The sequence below is a fragment of the Rutidosis leptorrhynchoides genome, chromosome 5 (genome assembly GCF_046630445.1).
Source record: "Rutidosis leptorrhynchoides isolate AG116_Rl617_1_P2 chromosome 5, CSIRO_AGI_Rlap_v1, whole genome shotgun sequence".
Classification (NCBI taxonomy): domain Eukaryota; kingdom Viridiplantae; phylum Streptophyta; class Magnoliopsida; order Asterales; family Asteraceae; genus Rutidosis; species Rutidosis leptorrhynchoides.
In genome coordinates, this window is record NC_092337.1 from 104341173 (window position 1) to 104366493 (window position 25321).

The 25321-nt window shown below is 38.8% G+C and overlaps 2 non-coding genes across 2 annotated transcripts; one reads left to right on the forward strand and one right to left on the reverse strand.

Annotated features, from left to right (window-relative positions):
- Positions 1-595: 595 nt before the first annotated feature.
- Positions 596-702, reverse strand: LOC139851045 (small nucleolar RNA R71). Its single transcript, XR_011760408.1, has one exon. It is a non-coding gene; the product is annotated as a small nucleolar RNA R71 (small nucleolar RNA).
- Positions 703-8881: 8179 nt separating this feature from the next.
- On the forward strand, positions 8882-8988 carry LOC139851219 (small nucleolar RNA R71). The gene has a single exon (XR_011760574.1). It is a non-coding gene; the product is annotated as a small nucleolar RNA R71 (small nucleolar RNA).
- Positions 8989-25321: the final 16333 nt, after the last annotated feature.

Genomic DNA, 25321 nt, shown 5'->3' on the forward strand with positions numbered 1-25321 from the left:
CCTGTAACCAGATTAAGATATCTAGCCAATATTGCCGCCGTTAGTTTTTCTTTAGAATCATCATCAAGTCGAACAAGTACTCCAATTCAAATTTCCAATAATCCATTTTTTGAACCCGACTTCACAATTGAGAACCCTGAGAATATTCAAGGACAATTCCAAGATCCTGAACCACTAATCATTCCTCCTGAACCACAAACCGTTAAATCAGAATTTTCTAGTAATTCGGATTTAACAATTTCAAATATGGAAATAACGGAACCTCTAAGTATGGAAGATCGAATGAGAGCTACACGCACTGGCCAAGAACATGCAATTACGCGACCAGACATTAATGCGCCAGATTATGAAATTAAAGGACAAATCCTACACATGGTAACTAATCAATGCCAATATAGTGGTACGCCAAAAGAAGATCCAAACGAATATCTTTGAACCTTTAATAGGATTTGTACACTATCTCATGTTGTTTCCCTGGACTTTAAAGGGAGAAGCCAAAGATTGGTTAGAATCGTTACCCGAAGGAGCGATTGACACATGGGATGTTTTAGTTGAGAAATTTCTTAAAAGATTATTTCCGGCATCTAAAGCCGTGAGACTTCAAGGAGAAATTGTTACTTTCGCGCAAAAGCCAAATGAAACATTATATGAGGCGTGGACAAGATTCGGGAAGTTGTTGAGAGGATGTCCTCATCACGGTTTAGACACTTATTAAATAGTACAAATATTCTACCAAGGTGTCGACGTTGCTACACTAAAAGACATCGACACAGCAGCTGGTGGTTCCATTATGAAGAAAACTGCAACCGAAGCTCACAAAATTATTGATAACACAGCCTCCCACTCACATGAGTGGCACCAGGAAAAAGATATTTTTCGTTCATCTAAAGCGGCTAGAGCCGATTCTAGCCATGACTTTGATTCCGTTTCCGCAAAAATAGATTCTTTCAAGAGACGAATGGAAAGGATGACTAAAGATATTCACGCAATACGAATCAGTTGTGAGCAATGCGGTGGACCACACTTAACGAAAGATTGTCACATTAAACAAACGATATAACAACGTGAGAATGTTTCCTACATGAACTAAAGGCCAGGAAATAATTATCAAAATAATTATCAAAATAATTATCAACCGCCAAGGCCAACTTTAATCGAAATCAAAACATTCTTTACAATCCAAATGGACATAACAATAACTCGTATAACCAAAAAGGTCCGAATAACCAACCAACTCAAAACAACACTTTCAATCAACAAAGACCTGGCTTGTATAAACCACCACAACAAACAGAAGAGAAAAAGTCAAATCTGGAAGAAATGGTACAAAAGCTAGTTGAATCTCAAACACAATTTATTACATCTCAAACCCAAATAAATGAGAGGTTTGATCAGTCATTAAGAACTCAATAAGCTTTCATTTTGAATCTAGAAAAACACGTAGGTACTCTTGCTAGCTTGATGAGTAAGAGGGAACAAGGAAAGCTACCGAGTGATACTGAAGTAAATCCTCGGAATGAGAATGTTAATATGGTTTCAACGAATTTTGAAAAAACCAGCACCAGAAGATGGGAATGTTTTAGATGTGAGTAATAATGAAGAAGTTACAACACCACCACCACCCAAGTATGTAAAGCCAGTAGTGGCACCATACAGACCATCCATCCCGTTTCTAAGAAAAGGAGTTGAGTATGAGCAAGTAATAGGTAATAAAGTTTGTGATACCTCTGGAAAGAAGAATAAGAATAAGAAAGTGCAAGAAACAAAAACCGTAAAAGTAAACCCGGTGAAGACAGTTCCTCCAAAACTTCCACCCAGGTTGGGTGATCCGAGTGAATTTATTGTTCCTTGTCTACTTAGTGATTGTGTCATGTGTGATGCACTAGCAGATTTAGGTGCAAGTGTGAGTGTTATGCCTCTTTAATTATATAAGAGATTAGGTGTAGGTAAGTTAAGTCCAACGGAAATGAGTGTTCGAATCTTTGATCAAACCATTAAGCACCCAGTTGGAATTACTGACAACCTATCCCTTCAAGTGGGAAATTTAACCTTTTTAGTAGAATTTATTGTTATTGACATAGAAGAGGACTCGAACATTCCTCTAATTTTAGGTCGACCATTCTTAGCGTCCACCGGGGCGTTAATTGATGTAAAAAATGGTAGAATGATGATATGGCCGAAACGGATGGTTTTTATTTGCGCGGTGTCATTGGGGCATGGCTCGCCAGGATCAGCCACTCGTAGGAGAGGGTAATATTTTAAATTTGTATTTAGCGGGGCCTAAATCTTACTACTCCTTATAAGTAAGGGAAGTATGACCTAGAGTCAGTAGAATCGAACCTACATTTGAGATATCAGTAGAATCGAACCTACATTTAAGCCTAAGATAGTTAGGGAGTAGTGAATAATTATTTTGGGATTTTCTAATTTAATAAGACAGATAAAGTAAATGCGATAAAATTCGTAATTCAGATAAGGCTAAAGTGAGTGCATACTATGACTTTATCAGTTATTTTGATGAGATTATGGAATGCTGGCTCATGAATAGGAAGAGGCCTTGTATTCATTACACTGGTCCTAAACGCCCCTGTCATAAGACATATCACTGGGTACTGCGTTAGGCTTGAAGATTCTGAATAGACAACGTCCCTTACCCCCGACGCCCGTGCAGTCTGACTACAGGCATACACGTTCAGACGGCTCATCCAATTGAGCGACTCGGTTGGGTGACGTATTAACATTCCAAGATGGTCTAAACTTTCTTAAGCATAATAGAATACATGGTTTACCATATCTGAGAGACGTGATGTGTTTCAATGCTTTAGTTAATGATTGGTAAAAGATAGTTAGGCCCTTAAGAAGAGTTCAACCATAAAGAACACCATGGCCAAGTCAAGCTGACTTCCATGAACACGTTCGGTTATCCTAACGGTCCAATCCTTTATGCGTCTAAACAAACAGTCCCTTAAGTAACTAAGAATCCCTCAAGCGGGGTGCAATGCTTGAGACCGCGTTATGGTGCAGTGTACTGGTCAACACTAACCGTGTTCCATGGCCTTACTTAGCAGAGATACAGCTTACAACAACCGCTGTGCTTCAGCGTGTACGTACGAAGTTTATATGCTTGGTGACTACACTAGCATGGTCTAGGACCGACAATGTACTAAGGGTCTAGTCAGATGTTTTACTACGAAAGAGTCCTCAGTCGGAATCCAAAGCTTAATAGACTTACTTCAACCGGTGTGCCTAAGTCAATCTTACGTTGTATCCGATAAACTTCTCTTACCAAGGGGTGACACAGATAGTGTACTCTGAATCGGGGTTCGCGACTTCCCAATAACAGATCCTATAACTACGTTCTATTAGTTGGAAAAGCGATTGAGTTTAAAGCATAATCGGAAAGCATTTCGACAGCATACACAGACCATAATATTATTTCGGCATTATAACTGTTTACATCATAGCATACACTAAAGATAACTACTCGCTAATCATGGCAACAATATCATAAAATATTATATAAGATAAAGGATAGAAGTACCAGTTGATTAAACGAGTTCTGAATACAAAATTGACAACTTCAAGACTCCAGACCGCTCCTAATATAATCTTCAGCGTTCTTCTCCGGGTACTAGGTTTGCCGCACGGAGTCGAAGGCCTTGAGAGTATGACTAATATTGTATAAGAGAGAGAAAGAAGTGAATGGAAGTGTGTGTTGGAATGAATGACAAAGACCCTTTAAATAGACTAGAAATTTTCCAAAATTCACTTGGCAGGCCTTATGGCAGGCCGTATGGTGGCCCGTATTTGGCAGGCCGTATGGCTGGCAGCCGGTTTTCTGAGGGCGTTTGCTGGGCCGTGTGGCAGGCTGTACCCCATACTGGCAGGCCATATGGCAGGCCGTATGGTGGCCCTTTTTTGATGCTGGTCAGCTTTAATTCCCTGGATCGTAACTTGATTTCTTGTCTTTCACCGTTTTTTCTCTAGAATCTTCGTTTTAGCTCTGATTCTTTTGATTCATTTTGCACTGCCTTCGTAATTACTTGTTCTTTAATTCTAACTGACGAAGTGGGTATTTTGCTGACAAAGTTCAAATCTTTCTTGTTTTTGGGCCTTAATACCGGGGTGAAAACGTGACTTTTTAGCCGATATCAAATATCCCACACTTAGACTTTGCTTGTCCTCAAGCAAACTCTCATTCTTAAGAATCTTTTCGGTGTTTCTTTTCTAATAGCCTAAGTGGTTTGCTTTTATTATAAGAGCAAAAAGATAAGGTGAGTTATCTATGTTAGGATTGAAATTATCTCTGCAAGCATGCGATGAGGTTACATGACATAGGCTAGCTTTCACGGGTCACTCAAATCATTCAAGTGTTTAGGGTTCCCTATGGATCTAATGAAATGAATTCACTCATAGACAGTCATGTTGCACCCATCATTATAGGCTTGATAGAGACTCAAGTCCTTGCTGCTAATGCGAGAACGATAGTAATCTCAGCTTCATAGGTCATTTGTAAATGATGGGAAAGGAATTTTGGAGTGGTCGTGAAGTTGTTTTTGAGGGGTGAGAAAAAGGGTAATGTAGTCTTTATACAGACTTTTATTCGGATAGATAGGAGTGCTGAAGTATTTTGAGAAGCACTTTTTGAACTTTTCTTCATTTGATAAGCATTTTCGGTCGAGTTTTCTTTGGAATTTCTCTTATTTAAGTTCTGCTCCCTTTTTCAGAACTATAAAATTATTTTATTTTATTTTATTTTAATTTTTTTTTTTTGGAGACTTCATCTCGAGAAACTTTTTGCCGTTAAACTTTTTCAAGACCTTTGCCATGATACTTGAGAGGTTTATAACATCGGGTTTTCGAAAGGAATCTCGTTTTCTGAATTTTTCGAAAGGTGATGTGGATGTGGTGGTGGAGTAGAAGTAGTGGAGGTGCGGAAGGTTTATGTTTGACAAATGGCTAGCTATTTTGATTTCCGCCAGATCACGTTTCGCTGCTTGGAGATGTAGGTCTAAAGCAAGTTCTGATTCTGAGCACAGACATTGGCACTCTCAACGGAAAATAGTGAAGCATTAAGGATGAATGCTGGTCTTATTTGGGGTGCCTCACCATAATCAATTTAGGTCGATAATGCCTTTGTCATGCAATGCTCTATTAGAGATTTCAATCTAACAAGAATTCCACCTTACTTAAGCCTTAATTTTTATTGACAAATGTTTTAGGTTTTCAAAAATACTCTTTCGAAAAGGGTTTCTTTTGCAAAAATTTTGAAATTTGGCTTAAGGATTTGGAATCTTCGTAATGGGTTATTATAATTCAGCATAAAAAGATACCAACATCCCACACTTAGACGAACATTGTCCTTAATGTTTCTAGTGTCCCACACCTAGGAGTTTTAGTTGAAGATTTTGGAGTATTTGTCTTGTGTTTTATTGGGTATTATCCCACACTTAGTGATAAGCTAGGATGTGGCAGAGTTTGAATCTTGAGCTAGTAGCGAAAAGAAAGAAATACCCCTAGTAGATACGGCTGGTTCCTTGCTTCTTTATCGGCTCATTTGTCTTCCTTTATTCTTCTACTCTACTTTATTGCACGGATTACCTCCCGAGAAGCGCTTTTGTTTAAGGTCGTTGGCTCGACCGTAGTGATGCTTCAAAAAGCAAACATTCCTCACTGATGGTTGTGATTTTGGTCTTCTCCAGGGAATGTGAGTCTTGGTGGATAAATCCTGAGAAAGTGTCGGACCAATAGTGGTAATAGATCCGGTACTTCTCTTGAAGATCTTCTAAAAGATAAGTAGTGCGCAGTTTCGGCTCTTGCTAAGTCCTGAAGTCCGATGAGAATATGATCCACAGGTCTACTGGTTGACCCATGAATGTCAATCATAGAAGCAGTGATGGTGTTGATGATTTCTCTGATGGGATGCTCATTTCGGAGGTCTTCAAACAATGTTAGAAACTGAATCTTTAGAATTTCGAAGTCTTCGGAACGGTGATCTCCACAGTAAGAGTCTGTTGCTTTGCACAGATTAGTTAAGAGACGAAGTTGAAAAGAAGTGAAGAGCAACCCTGATCCGAGCATTAATTTCACCGTCTTTGAGTATATCTCCCTACATCCAGCTTTAAATGTGAAACTAGGATCCGTGGATTCTTGGAAGATACGTGTTAGCTGCTTCGTAACGTAGGTGGCAATGTTGACTCGATCTGGTTCAAGATGAGAGAATAGATTGTTTCTCCTTGCTTCTTCTATAACAATGTCTCGTAACTCTTTGATAATCAGATCGGCTTGGTGATCAATTGTTACGTAAATCACTAGTCTGTCTGGTGTGCTTTCGAAATTATCTCTATCCAAAAGAGCGAAAAGACTGTGAATATCCTCGATCATTTGCAAGTCAGAATGATAAGTAGGGCGGCTGGTGGAAAGATCCACATGCTTCCGTATGAGAGTCAGTAGTGCTCGTTGGTTTCATTAGAACAGAAGTGCAGATCCGGCTAAGGCGTTATAAACCTTAGAGTAAATGATCTTCTGATCTCGACAGAATCTTGTTTCGAGAATAGTGCAAACCACTGAAGTATGCTCTCGTTGCCTTTCTTCGTGATAGATATGATCGTGAAGAGAATTGATAAAGTCTTGAATGCGTTCTTCTAGGATTTCAACATCATTGTCTTCTCTTTGGAGATAGAGGTGGTGTTCTTCTCTGATAGCCATGATTCTTTCAGTTAAGCGTAGTGAAAAATCAATGGTTGATTTTCGAATGGCTTCGAGAATGTCTTCAAATTCATCAGTATCGTTGATGAAGGTTATCATGTCTGCGTGTGTGGATATAATCGGAATTTGATCTGAGGAAGAGTCCGGCTCCCCTTGATCTGGTTCGGTTAGAGAGTGTGAGTTATTCAGAATGTCTTCATGATGCTCTTCCTCATCATCATCGGTATCTTGTTCGTCTGAGGATGCGTCTGATGAACGAGTTTCTTCAGTATTCTGATTCTCCACTTTGATACTTGCAGGATCAATTTCTATATCCTTAACCTCAGCCTTATCGGTCTTCTTCTTGAAGCGAATGATTAAACTGTGATATGTCGTCTCAAGCCTCATTATTTCTTCATGACGCTCAATGCTTGGAGCGGGTATTGTTGCAGTTTCTTTTACGTCTTCCATTACCTCTTCCTCCTCAGATTCCTCCTCTTACTTTATTTCTTCGCTGGGATCCCCTTCTTCCATTTCTGAGTCGTCTACAGACTGTGATTCGACACCCATCTTGACATCGTTGGCTAGTGGTGAAGACTCGTCATCGGAAGTGATCCGTCTGGTGGAAATAGCAAACATCTATGCCTGTCCAGAAAGATCAGTTGGTCGGTCAATTTTGAAGGTAAAGGTCTCCCCATGTGATCGTAAGATCAAGGTTTGATTGTACACATCAATGATAGTCCTAGCCGTATTCATGAAAGGTCTTCCTAACACTACTGGGGTGTGTAGGTCTTCCTTGATATCCATTACTACGAAATCCGTAGGGTACAAGAATTTGTCGACTTTCACCAAGACGTTCTCAACTATGCCCTTAGGATACCGAATTGTATGATCGGCAAGTTGGATTGTCATTTTAGTTGGTGACAAGTCTCCTAACTCTAATCTCTTGTAGAGAGAGTAGGGGATTGGGTTGATACTTGCTCCTAAATCCGCTAGCGCATGAATGATTCCAGATTGGTAGATTGAACACGGGAAAATGAATCGGCCCGTATCTCCTAGCTTTGGTGGTAGAGAGTTTCTGAGTAATGCAGAGCATTCTTCGCTCAGTGGAATTTTGTTAGAATCTGGTATCCTATCCTTGGTAGAGAGAAGCCTTCGGGTGTATCTCTTCTGGTTGGAAACTTTGGACATGGTGTCCAGGAATCTTCCATCAAGTTTGAAGGAATCATGCTTGGATGGTTCTTCTTGTAGCCTTCCAGGGTAAGGTACGCGAACTGGAGTTTAAGGGGTCAGCTTCTGAGTATATGTCGATTTGTTTTTTAGCCTGGCTGACCTTCTCTGTGGTTCTTCCCCTGAGATTACGGAATCCATTTTCTTTGCTTCTTCTATGTGAGGATTTTGGATAGTATTACTTGGCAATCTTCCCTGCGGTCGGGTTTCAAGGCGTTGTGATAACTGTCCGAGCTACGTTTCCAAACTTTTGAGCAGAGCCAATTGATTTCTCATTAGTATCTCCGTCTGATCTGGTCTGTCTACAGTTCTCTGATTTAACTGTTGTTGTCCTTGAATGAACTGAGTCAACTGATCATCAGCTCCGAGAGTGGGGTTAGATGCTTTTGTAATCTGGGTGGTAGGGGAATTTTCCTCAACTGGGGGACCAGTGAGTGGAAGTGGTTGATCGTAGGTCAATTGAGATTGTTGGGCTGGATAAGGTGGATAGCGGTAGCGAAAAGGTTGATTGCCTCACTGAAATTGGTTAACCCTAGGTGGTTGATTGAATCCGGGATTTGGTGGACGAGCTGGGCATTGAATGTAACAGACTGAACCGTCAGGGTTTTCGTACTCAACTTGATATTCTTCAGTGGGTTGCGGGTTGGTACAATTAACACAAGCCTGAGCTTGGTTAACCTTCTGCGGCTGCGTCTTCAATTCTCCGAGTTGCTTAGCAAGAGATTCCATCTTATCTGTGAGGGATTTGATGGCCTCCGTTTGATTGTTAAGTGCAGAGAGTGGGGATGATGAAGTTGTTTCACCACTGTTCCAGTCATGATGATGCATTGTCATGTTCACGAGCAATTCCCATGCTTCATCTGCGGTTTGGTTCATCAGATTCCCTTGAGCTGCTGCATCGATCGTCATCCTATGATTTACCGTAAGACCATTGTAGAAGGTACAGATTTGGGCTGACCGTTCTAACTGGTGATTAGGGCATTTCTTCAGCAGGGTTTTGAATCGCTCCCATGCAGTGTAAAGGGATTCATCATAACTTTGTTTGAAGTTAATGATGTCATTCTTCAGTTTGGTTTGTTTAGAAGGAGGGAAATATTTGGTTAGGAATTTAGTAGCCATCTCCGTCCATGACGTGATGGAATCTTTTTCCAGTCCTTCAAACCAAGTTTGAGCATGATGAGTGAGAGAATAGGGGAACAAGTATAGCCGGACTATATCTTGTCCTATCCCTGGCTGTTGGTAGGAGTTCGAAAGAGATAGGAATTTATCAAGGTGAGAATTAGGATCATCATTCGGTAATCCATGAAACTGACAGCTATTCTGAATGAGCTGGATGATGTGATGTTTTAACTCGAACGAGTGTCCTTGAATCTCTAGAAATCTGATTGGTCCTCCTCGACCTTCAATCGAGGGTTTGGTGTTTTCTACTAAAGTAACTCGTAACGCCATTTGATTTCTGATTCGTGCTTCCTTGCGTGCTTTAGAGATTATTGCATCTGGATCAGGTACGAATAACAACGGCCCTGGTCTAGATCGGGTTTGGGTCATACACTAGGTATGCCTTTTTGTTTTTAATTTTTCGCAAAAATTATAATAAGATAATCTATTCTAAAGTAATCTAATCTAGGGTAATCTACTTCTAAGGTAATCTAATTTAATCTAAGGTAATCTAATTTAGTCTAAGGTAATCTAAGGTAGTCTAAAGTAATCTAATTTAATTAACTAACTATCCTACGGTTGAATATGTTTTTGGTTCTGGCTACTGATTCCCTGGCGTTTCGATAACAGAGCTCGACACGAACTATTCAACAAACCAAGTGGCCAGGCCGACTACGGAGAGACAGGATCGTTTTGGTCCCAATATAAATGGCGACTGTTCGGAAAATCTAATAACCAAGTCCGTTTATAATTGTCTTTCTTAGACACCACTAAATGCTTGCGAATAAGTTTGATAGAGAGCAGTATTGCCTGATACCAGTTCCCCGGCAGTGGCGCCAAAAACTAGTGACTCTCCTGATATGGCCGAAACGGACGGTTTTTATTTGCGCGGTGTCGTTGGGCCGCGGCTCGCCAGGATCAGCCACTCGTGGGAGAGGGTACTGTTTTAAATTTATATTTAGCGGGGCCTAAATCTTACTACTCCTTATAAGTAAGGGAAGTATGACCTAGAGTCGTATTTTTGAGATATCAGTAGAATCGAACCTATATTTAAGCCTAAGATAGTTAGGGAGTAGTGAATATTTATTTTAGGATTTTCTAATTTAATATGACAGATAAAGTAAATGCGATAAAATTCGTAATTCAGATAAGGTTAAAGTGAGTGCATACTATGACTTCATCAGTTATTTTGCCGAGATTATGGAATGCTGGCTCATGAATAGGCATAGGCCTTGTATTCATTACACTGGTCCTAAACGCCCCTGTCATAAGACATGTCACTGGGTACTGCGTTAGGCTTGAAGATTCTGAATAGACAGCAACGTCCCTTACCCCTGACGCCCGTGCAGTCTGACTACAGGCATACACGTTCAGACGGCTTATCCAATTGAGCGACTCGGTTGGGTGACGTATTAACATTCCAAATAGGTCTAAACTTTCTTAAGCATAATAGAATACATGGTTTACCATATCCGAGAGACGTGATGTGTTTCAATGCTTTCATTAATGATTGATAAAAGATAGTTAGGCCCTTAAGAAGAGTTCAACTATAAAGAACACCATGTCCAAGTCAAGCTGACTTCCATGAACACGTTCGGTTATCCTAACGGTCCAATCCTTTATGTGTCTAAACAAACAGTTCCTTAATTAACTAAGAATCCCTCAAACGGGGTGCAATGCTTAAGACCGCATTATGGTGCAGTGTACTGGTCAACAATAACCGTGTTCCATGGCCTTACTTAGCAGAGGTACAGCTTACAACAACTGCTGTGCTTCAGCATGTACGTACGAAGTTTATATGCTTGGTGACTACACTAGCATGGTCTAGGACCGACAATGTACTATGGGTCTAGTCAGATGTTTCACTATGAAAGAGTCCTCGGTCAGAATCTAAAGCTTGATAGACTTACTACAACCGGTGTGCCTCAGTCAATCTTATGTTGTATCCGATAGACTTCTCTTACCAAGGGGTGACACATATAGTGTACTCTGAATTGGGGTTCACGACTTCCCAATAACAGAGCCTATAACTACGTTCTATTAGTTGGAAAAGCGATTGAGTTTAAAGCATAATCGGAAAGCATTTCGACAGCATACACAGACTATAATATTATTTCGGCATTATAACTGCTTACATCATAGCATACACTAAAGATAACTACTCACTAATCATGGCAACAATATCATAAAACATTATATAAGATAAAGGATAGAAGTACCAGTAGATTAAACGAGTTCTGAATACCAAAGTGACAACTTCAAGACTCCAGACCGCTCCTAATACAATCTTCAGCGTTCTTCTCCGGGTACTAGTTTCCCGCACGGAGTCGAAGGCCTTGAGAGTATGACTAATATTGTACAAGAGAGAGAAAGAAGTGAATTGAAGTGTGTGTTGGAATGAATGACAAAGACCCTTTAAATAGACTAGAAATTTGCCAAAATCCGCCTGGCAGGCCGTATGGTGGCCCGTATTTGGCAGGCCGTATGGCTGGCAGCCCGTTTTCTGAGGGCGTTTGCTGGGCCGTGTGGCAGGCCGTACCCCATACTGGCAGGCTGTATGGCAGGCCGTATGGTGGCCCGTTTTTGATGTTGGTCAGCTTTGATTCCCTGGATCGTAACTTGATTTCTTGTCTTTCACTGTTTTTGCTCTAGAATCTTCGTTTTAGCTCCGATTCTCTTGATTTTTTTTGCACCGCCTTCGTAATTACTTGTTCTTCAATTCTAACCGACGAAGTGGGTATTTTGCCGACAAAGTTCGAATCTTTCTTGTTTTTGGGCCTTAATACCGGGGTGAAAACGTGACTTTTTAGCCGATATCAAATGACACTTAGTAATGCTGAAAAATCGATCACCTTTGGGTTTCGAAAGTCTAAATCTTCACCAACCAAAACCGTTGAACCAATAAAAACGATCGGTGAAAAGCATATTGTTTTACCAACTCCAACGGTAGTGCTTAACAATAATAAAATGCCTAAGGAAAGGGAAGATGAAGTAACATCTAATGATGACATGATAACAAAGAACCCCGGTGTTGATACAAAATTAAATGACTCCGTTATTAACAGTTCAATGAAGAAACTTATTAAACGGATTCGCGATGCTAAAACCAAGGGGAACTCAAAGTTATGTAACCGGTTAGTATCCAATCTATCGCCTAAAGAAAAGGCGAAACTAGTTGAATTTGTGGATATTACACAAGAATCCGACCAATGGCTTAAAGCAGAAGTCACAGATATGCAAGTTGATTATGGTCCAAAAGAAATTGACAATGAAGTTAATTACAATTTCGACACCACAACTACCTAAGTGTGGGGAGATTCAAATGTTCTAAAAAGAAAATGTTGTCTAGAGTTAGTTGTTCTGTTCTCGTGTAGTTCCGAGAATGAAATCCGATTGATCTTTTCCACTAGCAGACACTAAAGAACTAGTTTTCTCCCCCCATTCTGAATTTTGTTTGTTTTGTAGGTTTTGTATAAAATTAATATGCTTTTTAAATTTAAGTTTTGTGTGAATTTAAAAACAAAATTTACTTTATTTCATTAAGTTTAAAAAATGATTTCTAAAATTCGTCGTGAGTTAAAGACTAGGTCATGGAACCGGAATTGCTTTACCCGAGGGCGGGGCGAAAAATTTTATTATCATTATTTTAATATTATTGATCTAAAGTATGCCAAAAAAAAAAATAACCTAAAAATCTTTGTTTTAAAAACAATCTCTTTAAAAAAAATTTAAAATTTTGTCGAGGGACGGACTAGGTAAATGTACCGAAACTACCTCAACCTAAATAAAAAGGAAAACAAAATTTTAAATTTATCAATTATTTGTTTTATTAAGTTAAGATTTTTATAAAAAAAAAAGTATGTATATATTGGTTTTTGTTTGTAGTTTATATTATGTACAAAACTGGGTAAAACAACGCACTTTCAAAGACTGGCATTAAGTTCAGCAAAAGCTACCAATTTTGACGACAAGACGCAAAATATCAAATGTAATATAAAACAATATGTTTTCAAACTCGGTATTTTTAATCATTTTTCTACGCTAATCACCCTCATTAATTTAAATTTTTACTGATTTCTTGCAAATGAGGGCATTGCAAGATCTCAAGTGTGGGGAAGGGTTATAAATTCTCTCGGGTTTACACTTGGTTTAATTGCCAAATTTTGTGAAAATTTGAAAAATTTTCAATTAAATGAATTCAAAATCATGTTTATACATATTTATGAACGGTAAAACTAGGTGTTAATACCGAAATTATTGTTACCTCGGAAAGGACATAAATTGAGAAACAACCTAAAACGTTGGAATTCATTTAAAATGGAATAAAGGGGAATAAAAAGGCAAAGAAAAGAATAAATAAAAGCTAAGTGTGGGAAGAATTTACCAAGTTCTTTAAAACACATATCACATATTTGGTACAAGATTATTGCAGGTACTTTTGTTTTGGACGATACTAATCAGTTTTACCCGATTTCTTATAATATATTTGAAAGAAATGTGTCACTTGATTTAAAAGGAAGTAAAGTCTTCCTAAAAAAGAAATGAAGGAAGTAAAGTATTCAGAAAAAGAAATGCGCTTCTTGATTTAGGTCAAGAAGTTGTCATCCAGACCAGTTGTAGAGTCTACGAAAAACCTTGAAAAGTTTTCTTGAAAATCAGCTGGAAATCCACGGACCTCAGCATCAAACAGGGTCGCCAAGTGGTCAGACGTATCCTAACCATGAGAGGATCTGTCTCGTAAAATGGGGAGGGCGCCGTGCAAATTAGCTTGATAAGATTAATGAATCAGACCCCCAGAAAGGATAATCTCCTTAAAGATCAAAAATCAGCTTTTAAGACTGATATTACTCAATCCTTGAGATTAACTTCAAAGATTGAGAATTACAAACTCATGGAATTCGATGTTATCTAAACTCGAGCTTGAACGAGAAAATATTTTGATCAAAATAAAACCGATTTGTTTTCTGAAAACCTATTTTCAATGCGTTCATTATCATTGAACGTAAACTCCTGAGAATTCATCAGAATTCATTAGGTCACCTGAACCAAATTGGGTGTCAACCGTATGAACGGTGATTGCATAGCATGGTCGAAGACAGGACCTTGTGCCAGACCAAAAAATTATAGGGTGATCTTTGCTATTTCTCCTACAAAGGATAGTAACTGCATCCAACACATTTTTGACATTAATTATCTGCATGTCATGGGACATTGCCTTAACAGTTGCTTGTTCATCGCTTTCCTTTACAACCGGACGGTAGTTTACCGAAAGGTAATATACAGAACAATTATACTAGACGTGTTGCTTTCCTAATAAAAGGTTAGCAAGTGGGTGACACAAAACCGCAAGTTTTGAGCTAAAATTTTAAAATATGAAACCCACAACCCACAAAAACATTTTGCAAACACTGGTGAAGGGTTATTCCGAAAAACTTGTCTAGGGTAAAATCTAGCTTTTTCAAAAGATCAAATGTTTTCATAAAGATCCAATTTCCTTAAAGGATCTAAATTTTCAGTCATGTGGGACTGTAAACCACATTGTTACTATCATTGTTTATACCGTCGTACTAAAATCACTGATGTATAAAGTATGAAGAATAAAGAAGTGATTCGTGTGAAGTTATATTTAAGTTCTATATTGCTTGAGGACAAGCAACGCTCAAGTGTGGGAATATTTGATAATGCTAAAAACGAACATATATTTCATAGCATTATCCTTCCAGAAAGACAAGCTTTTAGTTTCAATTGATCTATATCCAAGTGATAATTGTTTAATTAATAAAATAAGAAGATAGAAGACAGAGACGACGATTTGAAGACGCAAATGACCGAAAAGCTCAAACGTACAAGATACAATCCAAGCGGTTCAATTTATTGATGAATAACGTCTAAAAATGACAAGAGTACAAGCCGCGGAATGCAAAGTACAAGATATCTAAGCATACGAAAAGACGTTCGAAAATCCGGAACCGGGACATAAACCGAGTAACAACGTACAAGTCAACGGTGGTAAAATTACAAGTCAACTATGCACAAGAATATAATATAATATATATATATATAATTAATAATAATAATAATATAATAATTATAATATATAATAATATTATGTATGTCGACAGATGAATTGGAAGAATGAAATTGAATCAATTGAAGACAGCTCACTTTCCACTCTTTTACAGTAGGCATATTCATATCTATAAAAGGAGAAGAGTGCATCGAGAAATAGACACACCTCAATTTTTCTTTCCTTCTCTCTGTAAGATATATTTATATTTATAATTATAATTATAATTTTAATATAAGTTTACTAATAATTGGGTTATTGTAAGAAATGTTTTACGGGTTTTAAAGTTGGAACTATGTCCGTGTAACGCTACGCGATTAATAACCACTGTAAGCTATGTTCTTCCTTTTTAAATTAATGTCTCGTAACTAAGTTATTATTATGCTTATTTGAGCCAAAGTAATCGTTATGTTGGACTAAATATTAAGACGGGGTTATTGGATTTTGTACCATAATTGGGGTTTGGACAAAAGATCGACACTTGTGGACATTGAAATATGGACTATTAATAGATGGGGGTATTGTCTAATCGAATGAAAACTCATTGGAATCTGTCGAACCTATCTTCAAATTAGTTAATCTAATAATTATTAAATGATTATGTATGTCCTATTTAGTGACGTTTATACGACATCCTTTACAATCATTTAATTAATTATTCAGGTTGGGTAATTGATTATTCAAACTGATCAAGTGGGTAAATTAATATTCATATCTCATTAAAACAGGGGTGGATTACATACAAGGGTAATTGGTGTAATTGTTAACAAATTATTAAAACCTTAGATTACACGCAGTCGATAACCTGGTGTAATTATTAACAAAGTATTAAAACCTTGTTACAGTCTAAATCTCTAATTAGTTGGAATATTTGACTTCAGGAATAAGGTTAATTTGACGAGCATTTTATAATTATGACCGATGGACTATTATGGGCAAAAACCAGATAGGTTTCAAATAATCCAGGACAAAGGACAATTAACCTAGAGTAATAAATTAAAATCAAAACGTCAAACATCATGATTACGGAAGTTTAAATAAGCATAATACTTTTATTGTATTTCTCATCGTACTTTTATTTTCTGTCATTTTATTTACTGTCATTTCATTTAACGCACTTTTAATTACCGCAACTTTAAATATTGTTATTTATTTTACACACTTTAATTATTGTCATTTATCTTTACGCTTTATTTAAAATCGACAGACCGGTTGTTAAACGGTAAAACCCCCTTTTATAATAATAATATTACTATATATAATTATATATATTTTATATAAATATATTTTTATAAAAATATAGTAAGTAATCACTAGCTTCCCGTGGAACGAACCGGACTTACTAAAAGCTAAACTACTCTACGATTAGGTACACTGCCTATAAGTGTTGTAGCAAGGTTTAGGTATATCCCATCTATAAATTAATTGAAACTTGTATCATATTTTGTCGTATTTTGTATTAAAAATAATAGTATTTCGTACGCCTCCGTTGCACACATCACATGACCTTCTCAAACTCATCAACCATTTCCTGATCCGTTGACCTGAAGATGATATCATCAACATAGACCTGCACCAACATAAGATGTTTTCCATTTTTCTTGATGAAAAGTGTCTGATCAATCACACCTCTCCTAAAACCGTTTTCAAGCATATAGTTGGACAACGTGGCATACCACGCTCTCGGAGCTTGGTGAAGACCATAAAGTGCCTTTTCAAGCCGATAAACCTTTTCTGGGAAATGCGAAACTTCGAAACCAGGTGGTTGTTCAACATAAACCTTCTCGTTAATCTCTCCATACAAAAATGCACTTTTAACATCCATCTGATAAACTTTAAATCCCATTAAGGACGCAAAAGACAAGAAAATTCTAATTGCTTCCAGTCTAGCAACCAGAGCAAAAACATCATCATAGTATATCTCAGGGATTTGTTGATATCCCTTTACCACCAACCTAGATTTGTTTCTAATAACGATACCCTGTTCATCTTTCTTATTCTTCAACACCCATCAAAGACCATAGGGTTCACAACCATGCGGTAGATTGACTAGTCTCCAAACCTTCAAATGCTTAAACTGTAACAACTCTTCCTGCATTGCACTAACCCACTCATCATACTTCAATGCTTCAAAGGCATCTTTCGGTTCAATTTGAAACACATAACATGAATGAGCGTACACAAATACTCTCCCTGTCTTGTTCAACGAGGAATAGAAAGCTGTTACCACATTTACACTCTCTGATTCAACATCTTCTACTACCGATGTACTTTCACTTACCACAGGAACATCAGATGTAGTAGGAACTTCAGACGAAGATGCTTCATTAGACTTGGCATGAGGAATGCTAATATGAGGAATGCCCCTTGTATCTACATAATAATCATCTAAATGTTTTGGAGGCATGATAACACGATTTGACCTACATACTCCTCCTGCTTCAGTTGGCTGTTTAGTCCCTGTTACAGTTGGAGGTTGATTGTAAAGAGGATTCAAATGTTCTTCTGTCAACCGTGCCCGATTAACACCCTCATCTTCTTCTGAATCACTGTATTCATCTGTCTCATACACTATTTCCACATTAGGATCGGCATTAGAATGGTCACTCTGGGTACTTTGCCTCGGACTCTGAATTGGACTCTGATGAGTACTTTGAGTATGGAACTGAGTCTGGCTAGGAATTGAGATGACATTCTCTGTGGAATTCTGAGCATCATACAACATCTGAGTAAGTATCTCATCGTCTGTAGCATCCGGTGGAAAGTTAAAAGAATCAAAAAGTTTATCATATTCAAACTGCCATGCGAACCCTTTTCTAACACGAGCTGGAGCGTTACACTGAATATCAACCTCGAAACGTTCTTCAACACACTTAGATTCATTATTGTACACTCGCTTATTTGGATTCCTGATATCGGTTAAAAAGTCACGTTTTCACCCCGGTATTAAGGCCCAAAAAAAGAAAGATTCAGACTTTATCGGCAAAATACCCACTTCGTCGGTTAGAATTAAAGAATAAGTAATTACGAAGATGATGTAAAAAAGAATCAAGAGAATCAGAGCTAAAACGAAGATTCTAGAGCGAAAATGATGAAAGACAAGAAATCAAGTTACGATCCAGGGAATCAGCAAGCCAAACAGCTTGCCAAATGGCCTGCCAATGTGTCAAACGGCCTGCCAAATGGCCAGAACAAACGGCCTCATTAAACGGCTTGCCTCAGTAAACAGTCCCTGCAAACGGCCTGCCAAACTGCCTGCCAGCCGTTTGCAGGCAAATTTTGTGCTTATTTAAAGGGTCTTTGTCATTCATTCCAACACACACTTCAATTCACTCCTTTCTCTCTCTTGTACAATACTAGTACCCTGAGAAGAATGCTGAAGATTGTATTAGGAGCGGTCAAGAGTCTTGAAGTTGTCACTTTTGTATTCGGAACTCGTTTAATCTACTGGTACTTCTATCCCTTATCTTTATGTCTTCTATCATTATGTTCTGTGATATTGTTGACATGATTAGCAAGTAGTTATCTTTAGTGTATGCTATGATGTAAGCAATTATAATGCCGGAATAATGTTTTGGTTTGTGTATGTTGTTGAAATGCTTTCCGATTATACTTTAAACTCAATCGCTTTTTCAACTAATAGAACGTAGTTATTGGCTCTGTTATTGGGAAGTCACGAACCCCGATTCAGAGTACACTATCTGTGTTACCCCTTGGTAAGAGAAGTCTATCGGATAAAACGTTAGATCGACTGAGGCACACCAGTTGTAGAAAGTCTATCGAGCTTTGGATTCCGACTGAGGACTCTTTCGTAGTGAAACATCTGACTAGACCCTTAGTACCTTGTCGGTCCCAGACCATGCTAGTGTAGTCACCAATCATATAAACTTCGTACGTGCACGCTGAAGCACATCAGTTGTTGTAAGCTGTACCTCTGCTAAGTAAGGCCATGGAACATAGTCAGTGTTGATTAGTGCACTGCACCATAATGCGGTCTCAGGCATTGCACCCCGCTTGAGGGATTCTTAGTTAATTAAGGAACTGTTTGTTTAGAAACATAAAGGATTGGACCGTTAGGATAACCGAACGTGTTCATGGAAGTCAACTTGACTTGGCCATGGTGTTCTTTATGGTTGAACTCTTCTTAAGGGCCTAACTATCTTTTAAAACCAATCATTACCGAAAGCATTGAAACACATCATATCTCTCAGATATGGTAAACCATGTATTCTATTATGCTTAAGAAAGTTTAGACCATTGTGGAATGTTAATACGTCACCCAACCGAGTCGCTCAATTGGATGAGCTGTCTGAACGTGTATGCCTGTAGTCAGACTGCACGGGCGTCGGGGGTAAGGGACATTGCTGTCTATTCAGAATCTTCAAGCCTAATGCAGTACCCAGTGACATGTCTTATGATAGTGGCGTTTAGGATCAGTGTAATGAATACAAGGCCTCTGCCTATTCATGAGCCATCATTCCATAATCTCGGCAGAGTAACTGATGAAGTCATAGTATGCACTCACTTTAACCTTATCTGAATTACGAATTTTATCGCATTTACTTTATCTATCTTATAAATTAAAAAATCCCAAAATTAAGTAACCACTACTCCTTCCTAACTATCTTAGGCTTAAATATAGGTTCGATTCTACTGATATCTCAAAAATACGACTCTAGGTCATACTTCCCTTACTCATACTAAAGAGTAGTACGATTTAGGCCCCGCTAAATATAAATTTAAAACAGTACCCACCCCCTTGGTGGTTGATTCTGGCGTGCTGCGGCCTGACGACACCGCACAAACAAAACCGTCCGTTTCGGCCATATCAAGGGGGAGTATAGTTTTTGGCGCCGCTGCCGGGGAACTGGTATCTGGCAATACTGCTCTTTATCAAACTTATTCATAAGCATTTAGTGGTGTCTAAAAAAGACAATTATACTCGGACTTGGTTGTTGGATTTTTCGAACAGTCGCCAATTATATTGGGACCAAAAGGATCCTGCCTCTCCGTAGTCGGCCTGGCCACTTGGTTTGTTGAATAGTTCATGCGGAGCTCTGTTATCAAAATACAAGGGAATCAGTAGCCAGAACCAAAAATATATTCAACCATAGGATAGTTAGTTAATTAAATTAGATTACCTTAGACTAAGACTACCTTAGATTAGATTACCTTAGACTAGTTTAGCTTACCTTAGATTACTTTAGAAATTAGTTTATTTGCTAAAAATTAAAAACAAAAAGGCATACCCAGTGTATGACCCAAACCCGATCTTGACCAGGGTCGTTGTTATTTGTACCTGATCCAGAGGCAATAATCTCTAAAGCACGCAAGGAAGCACGAATCAGAAACCGAATGGCGTTACGCGTCACTTTAGCAGAAAATACCAAACCCTCGATTGAAGGTCGAGGAGGACCAATCAGATTTCTGGAGATTCAAGGACACTCGTTCGAGTTAAAACATCACATCATCCAGAATAGATGTCAGTTTCATGGATTACCGAATGACGTTCCTAATTCTCACCTTGATAAATTCATATCTCTTTCAAACTCCTACAAACAGCCAGGGATAGGACAAAATATAGTCCGGCTATACTTGTTTCCCTATTCTAAACAAACCAAACTTAAGAATGACATCATTAACTTCAAACGAAGTTATGATAAATCTTTTTACACTGCATGGGAGCGATTCAAAACCCTGCTGAAGAAATGCCCTAATCACCAGCTAGAACGGTCAGTACAAATCTGTACCTTCCATAATGGTCTTACGGTAAATCATAGGACGACGATCGATGCAGCAGCTCAAGGGAATCTCATGAACCAACCCACAGACGAAGCATGGGAATTGCTCGAGAACATGACAATGCATCATTATGACTGGAACAGTGGTGAAACAACTTCATCATCTGCCCCACTCTCTGCACTTAACAATCAAACAGAGGCCATCAAATCCCTCACAGATAAGATGGAATCTCTTGCTAAATAACTCAGAAAATTGAAGACGCAGCCGCAGCAGGTCAACCAAGCTCAGGCTTGTGTTAATTGTACCAACCCGCAATCTACTGAAGAATATCAAGTTGAGTACGAAAACCCTGACAGTTCAGTTTGTTACGTTCAATACCCAGCTCGTCCACCAAATCCCGGATTCAATCAACAACCTAGGGTTAATCAGTTTCAGTGAAGCAATCAGCCTTTTCGCTATCGCTATCCACCTTATCTAGCCCAGCAATCACAATTGACCTACGATCAACCACTTCCACTCACTGGTCTGCCAGTTGAGAAAAATTCCCCTACCACCCAGATTACGAAAGCAACTAACCCCACTCTCGGAGCTGATGATCAGTTGACTCAGTTCATTCAAGGACAACAATAGCTAAATCAGATAACTACAGCCAGGCAAGATCAGATGGAGATACTAATGAGAAATCAATTGGCTCTGCTCAAAAGTCTGGAGACGCAGCTCGGACAGTTATCACAACGCCTTGAGACCCGACCGCAGGGAAGGTTACCAAGTAATACTCTCTAAAAACCCCACATAGAAGAAGCAAAGCAAATGGATTCTGTAATCTCAGAGGAAGAACCACGGAGAAGGTCAGCTAGGCTCAAGAACAAATCGACATATACTCAGAAGCTGACCCCTGAAACTCCAGTTCGCGTACCCTATCCTGGAAGGTTACAGGAGGAACCATCCAAACTTGATTCCTTCAAACTTGATGGAAGATTCCTGGACACTATGTCCAAAGTTCCCAACCAGAAGAGATATATTCGAAGGCTTCTCTCTACAAAGGAAAGGATACCAGATTCTAACAAAATTCCACTGAGTGAAGAATGCTCTGCATTACTCAGGAACTCTCTACCACAGAAGCTAGGAGACATGGGCCGATTCGTTTTCCCGTGTTCAATCTACCAATCTGGAACCAATCATGCACTAGCAAATTTAGGAGCAAGTATCAACCTAATCCCCTACTCTCTCTACAAGAGATTAGAGTTATGAGACTTGTCACCAACTAAAATGACAATCCAACTTGCCGATCACACAATTCGATATCATAAGGGCATAGTTAAGAACGTCTTGGTGAAGCTCGACAAATTCTTGTATCCTACGTATTTTGTAGTAATGGATATTAAGGAAGACCTACACATACCAGTAGTGTTAGGAAGACCTTTCATGAATACGGCTAGGACTGTCATTGATGTGTACAATCAAACCTTGATCTTACGATAACATGGGGAGAGCGTTACCTTCAAAATTGACCGACCAACCGATCTTTCTGGACAGGCAGAGATGTTTGCTATTTCCACCAGACGGATGACTTCCGATGATGAGTCTTCACCACCAGCCAATGATATCGAGATGGGTGTCGAATCAAAGTCTGTAGACGACCCAGAAATGGAAGAAGAGGATCCCAGCGAAGAAATAGAGGAAGAAGAGGAAGAAGAAATGGAAGACGTAAAAGAAACTGCGACAATACCCGCTCTAAGCACTAAGCGTCATGAAGAATTAATGAGGCTTGAGACTGAAGATCACAGTTTAATCATTCGATTCAAGAAGAAGACTGACAAGGCTGAGGTTAAGGATATAGAAATTGATCCTGTAAGTATCAAAGTGGAGAATCAGAATACTGAAGAACCCGTTCATCAGACGCATCCTCAGAAGAACAATATACCGATGATGACGAGGAATAGCAACATGAAGACATTCTGAATAACTCACACTCTCCAACCCAACCAGATCAAGGGGAGCCGGACTCTTCTTCAGATCGAATTCCGGTCATATCTACACACGCAAACATGATAACCTTCATCAATGATACCAATGAATTTGAAGATATTCTCGAAGCCATCCGTAAATCAACAATTGATTTTTCGCTAGGCTTAACAGAATGCATTATGGCTATTTGAGAAGAACACAACCCTTATCTTCAAAGAGAAGACAATGATGTTGAAATCCTAGAAGAACGCATTCAAGACTTTATCAATTCTCTTCACGATCATATCTACCAAGAAGAAAGGCAACGAGAGCACAATTCAGTGGTTCGCACTATTCTTGAGACAAGATTCTGTCGAGATCAAAAGGTCATTTACTCTAAGGTTTATAACGTCTTAGCCGGATCTGCACTTCCGTTCTCAGCAAACCAACGAGCACTACTGACTCTCATCCGGAAGCACATGGATCTTTCCACCGGACGCCCGACTTATCACTCTGATTTACAAATGATAGAGGATATTCACAGCTTGTTCGCTCTCCTAGAAAAAGATAATTTCGAAAGCACACCAGACAGACTAGTGATTTACGTAACAATTGATCACCATGCTGACCTGATTATCAAAGAGTTACGAGACGCTGTTACGGAGGAAGTAAGGCGCAACAATCCATTCTCTCATCTTGAGCCAGATCGATTCAACATTGCCACCTATGTTACGAAGCAGATATCACGTATCTTCCACGAATCCACAGATCCTAGTTTCACATTTAAAACTGGATGTCGGGAGATATACTCAAAGACGGTGACATTAATGCTCGAATCAGGATTGCTGTTCACTTCTTTTCAGCTTCGTCCTTTAACAAATCTGTGCAAAGCTACATACTCTTACTGTGGAGATCACCATTCCGAAGACTTCAAAATTCTAAAGATACAGTTTCTAACATTGTTTGAAGACCTCCGAAATGAGCATCCCATCAGAGAAACAATCACCACCAGCACTGCTTCCATGATTGACATTCATGGGTCAACCAGCAGAGCAGTGGATCAAATTCTCATCGGACATCAAGACTTATCAAGAGCCGAAACTGCACACTACTTATCTTTCAGAAGATCTTCAAGAGAAGTATCGGATCTTCTACCACTGTTGGTCAGACACTTTCTCAGGATTTACCCTCCAAGACTCACATTCCCTTGAGAAGACCAAGATTACAACCATCAACGAGGAATGTTTGCTTTTTAAAGCATCACTACGGTCGAGCCAATGACCTTAAACAAAAGCGCTTCTCGGGAGGAAACCCGCGCAATAAAGTAGAGTAGAAGAATAAAGGATGACAAATAAGCCGATCAATAAAAGACGCAAAGTTTGGAAGCCAGCCGCATCTGCTAGGGGTATTTCTTTCTTTTCACTACTGGCTCAGGATTCAAACTATGCCACATCCTAGCTTATCACTAAGTGTGGGATAACAACCCAATTAAAACACTAGACAAATAATCTCAAATCTTCAACAAAAACTCCTAAGTGTGGGATATACTAGGAACATTGAGGACAATGTTTGTCTAAGTGAGGGATGTTGGTATAATCTTTTTATGCTGTATTAAAATAACCCATTATGAAGATTCCAAGTCCTTAAGCCAAATTTCAAAAAATTTTGCAAAAGGAAGCCTTTTCGAAAAAGTATTTTTGAAAACCTAAAATGTTTGTCAATAAAAGTAAGGCTTAAGTAGAGTGGAAATCTTGTTAGGTTGAATCAAATCTCTAATAGAGTATTGCATGACTAAGGCATTATCGACCTAAATTGATTATGGTGAGGCACCCCAAATAAGACCAACATTCATCTTTAATGCTTCACTATTTTTTGTTGAGAGTGCGAATGTCTGTACTCAGAATCAGAACTTGCTTTAGATCTACATTTCCAAAGCGGCGAAACGTGATTCGGTTATAATCAGAAGAGCTAGCCATTTGTCAAAAATAAGCCTTCCGCACCTCCACTACTTCTACTCCACCACTACACCCACATCATCTTTACTATTACTCAAAAAATCCAGAAAACGAGATTCCTTCCGAAAACCCGATGTTATAAACCTCTCAAGTATCAAGGCAAAGGTCTTGAAAAATTTTACCGGCAAAAAGTTTCTCGGAATGAAATCTCCAAAAAAAAAAAAAAAAAAAAAAATTCTGAAGAGGAGCATAACGTAATAAGAGAAATGCCGAAGAAGAACTTGACCACAAATGCCTATTACTTCAAAGAAGAAAAGTTCAAAAGTGCTTTTCAAATACTTCAGCACTCCCATCTACCCGAATAAAAGTCTGTATAAAGACTACATTACCCTCTTATCTCACCCCTCAAAAACAACTTCACTACCACTCCAAAATTCCTTTTCCATCATTGACAAATGACCTAGAAGCTAAGATTACTACCGTTCTCGCATTAGCAGCAAGGATTTAAGTCTTTATCAAGCCTATGACGATAGGT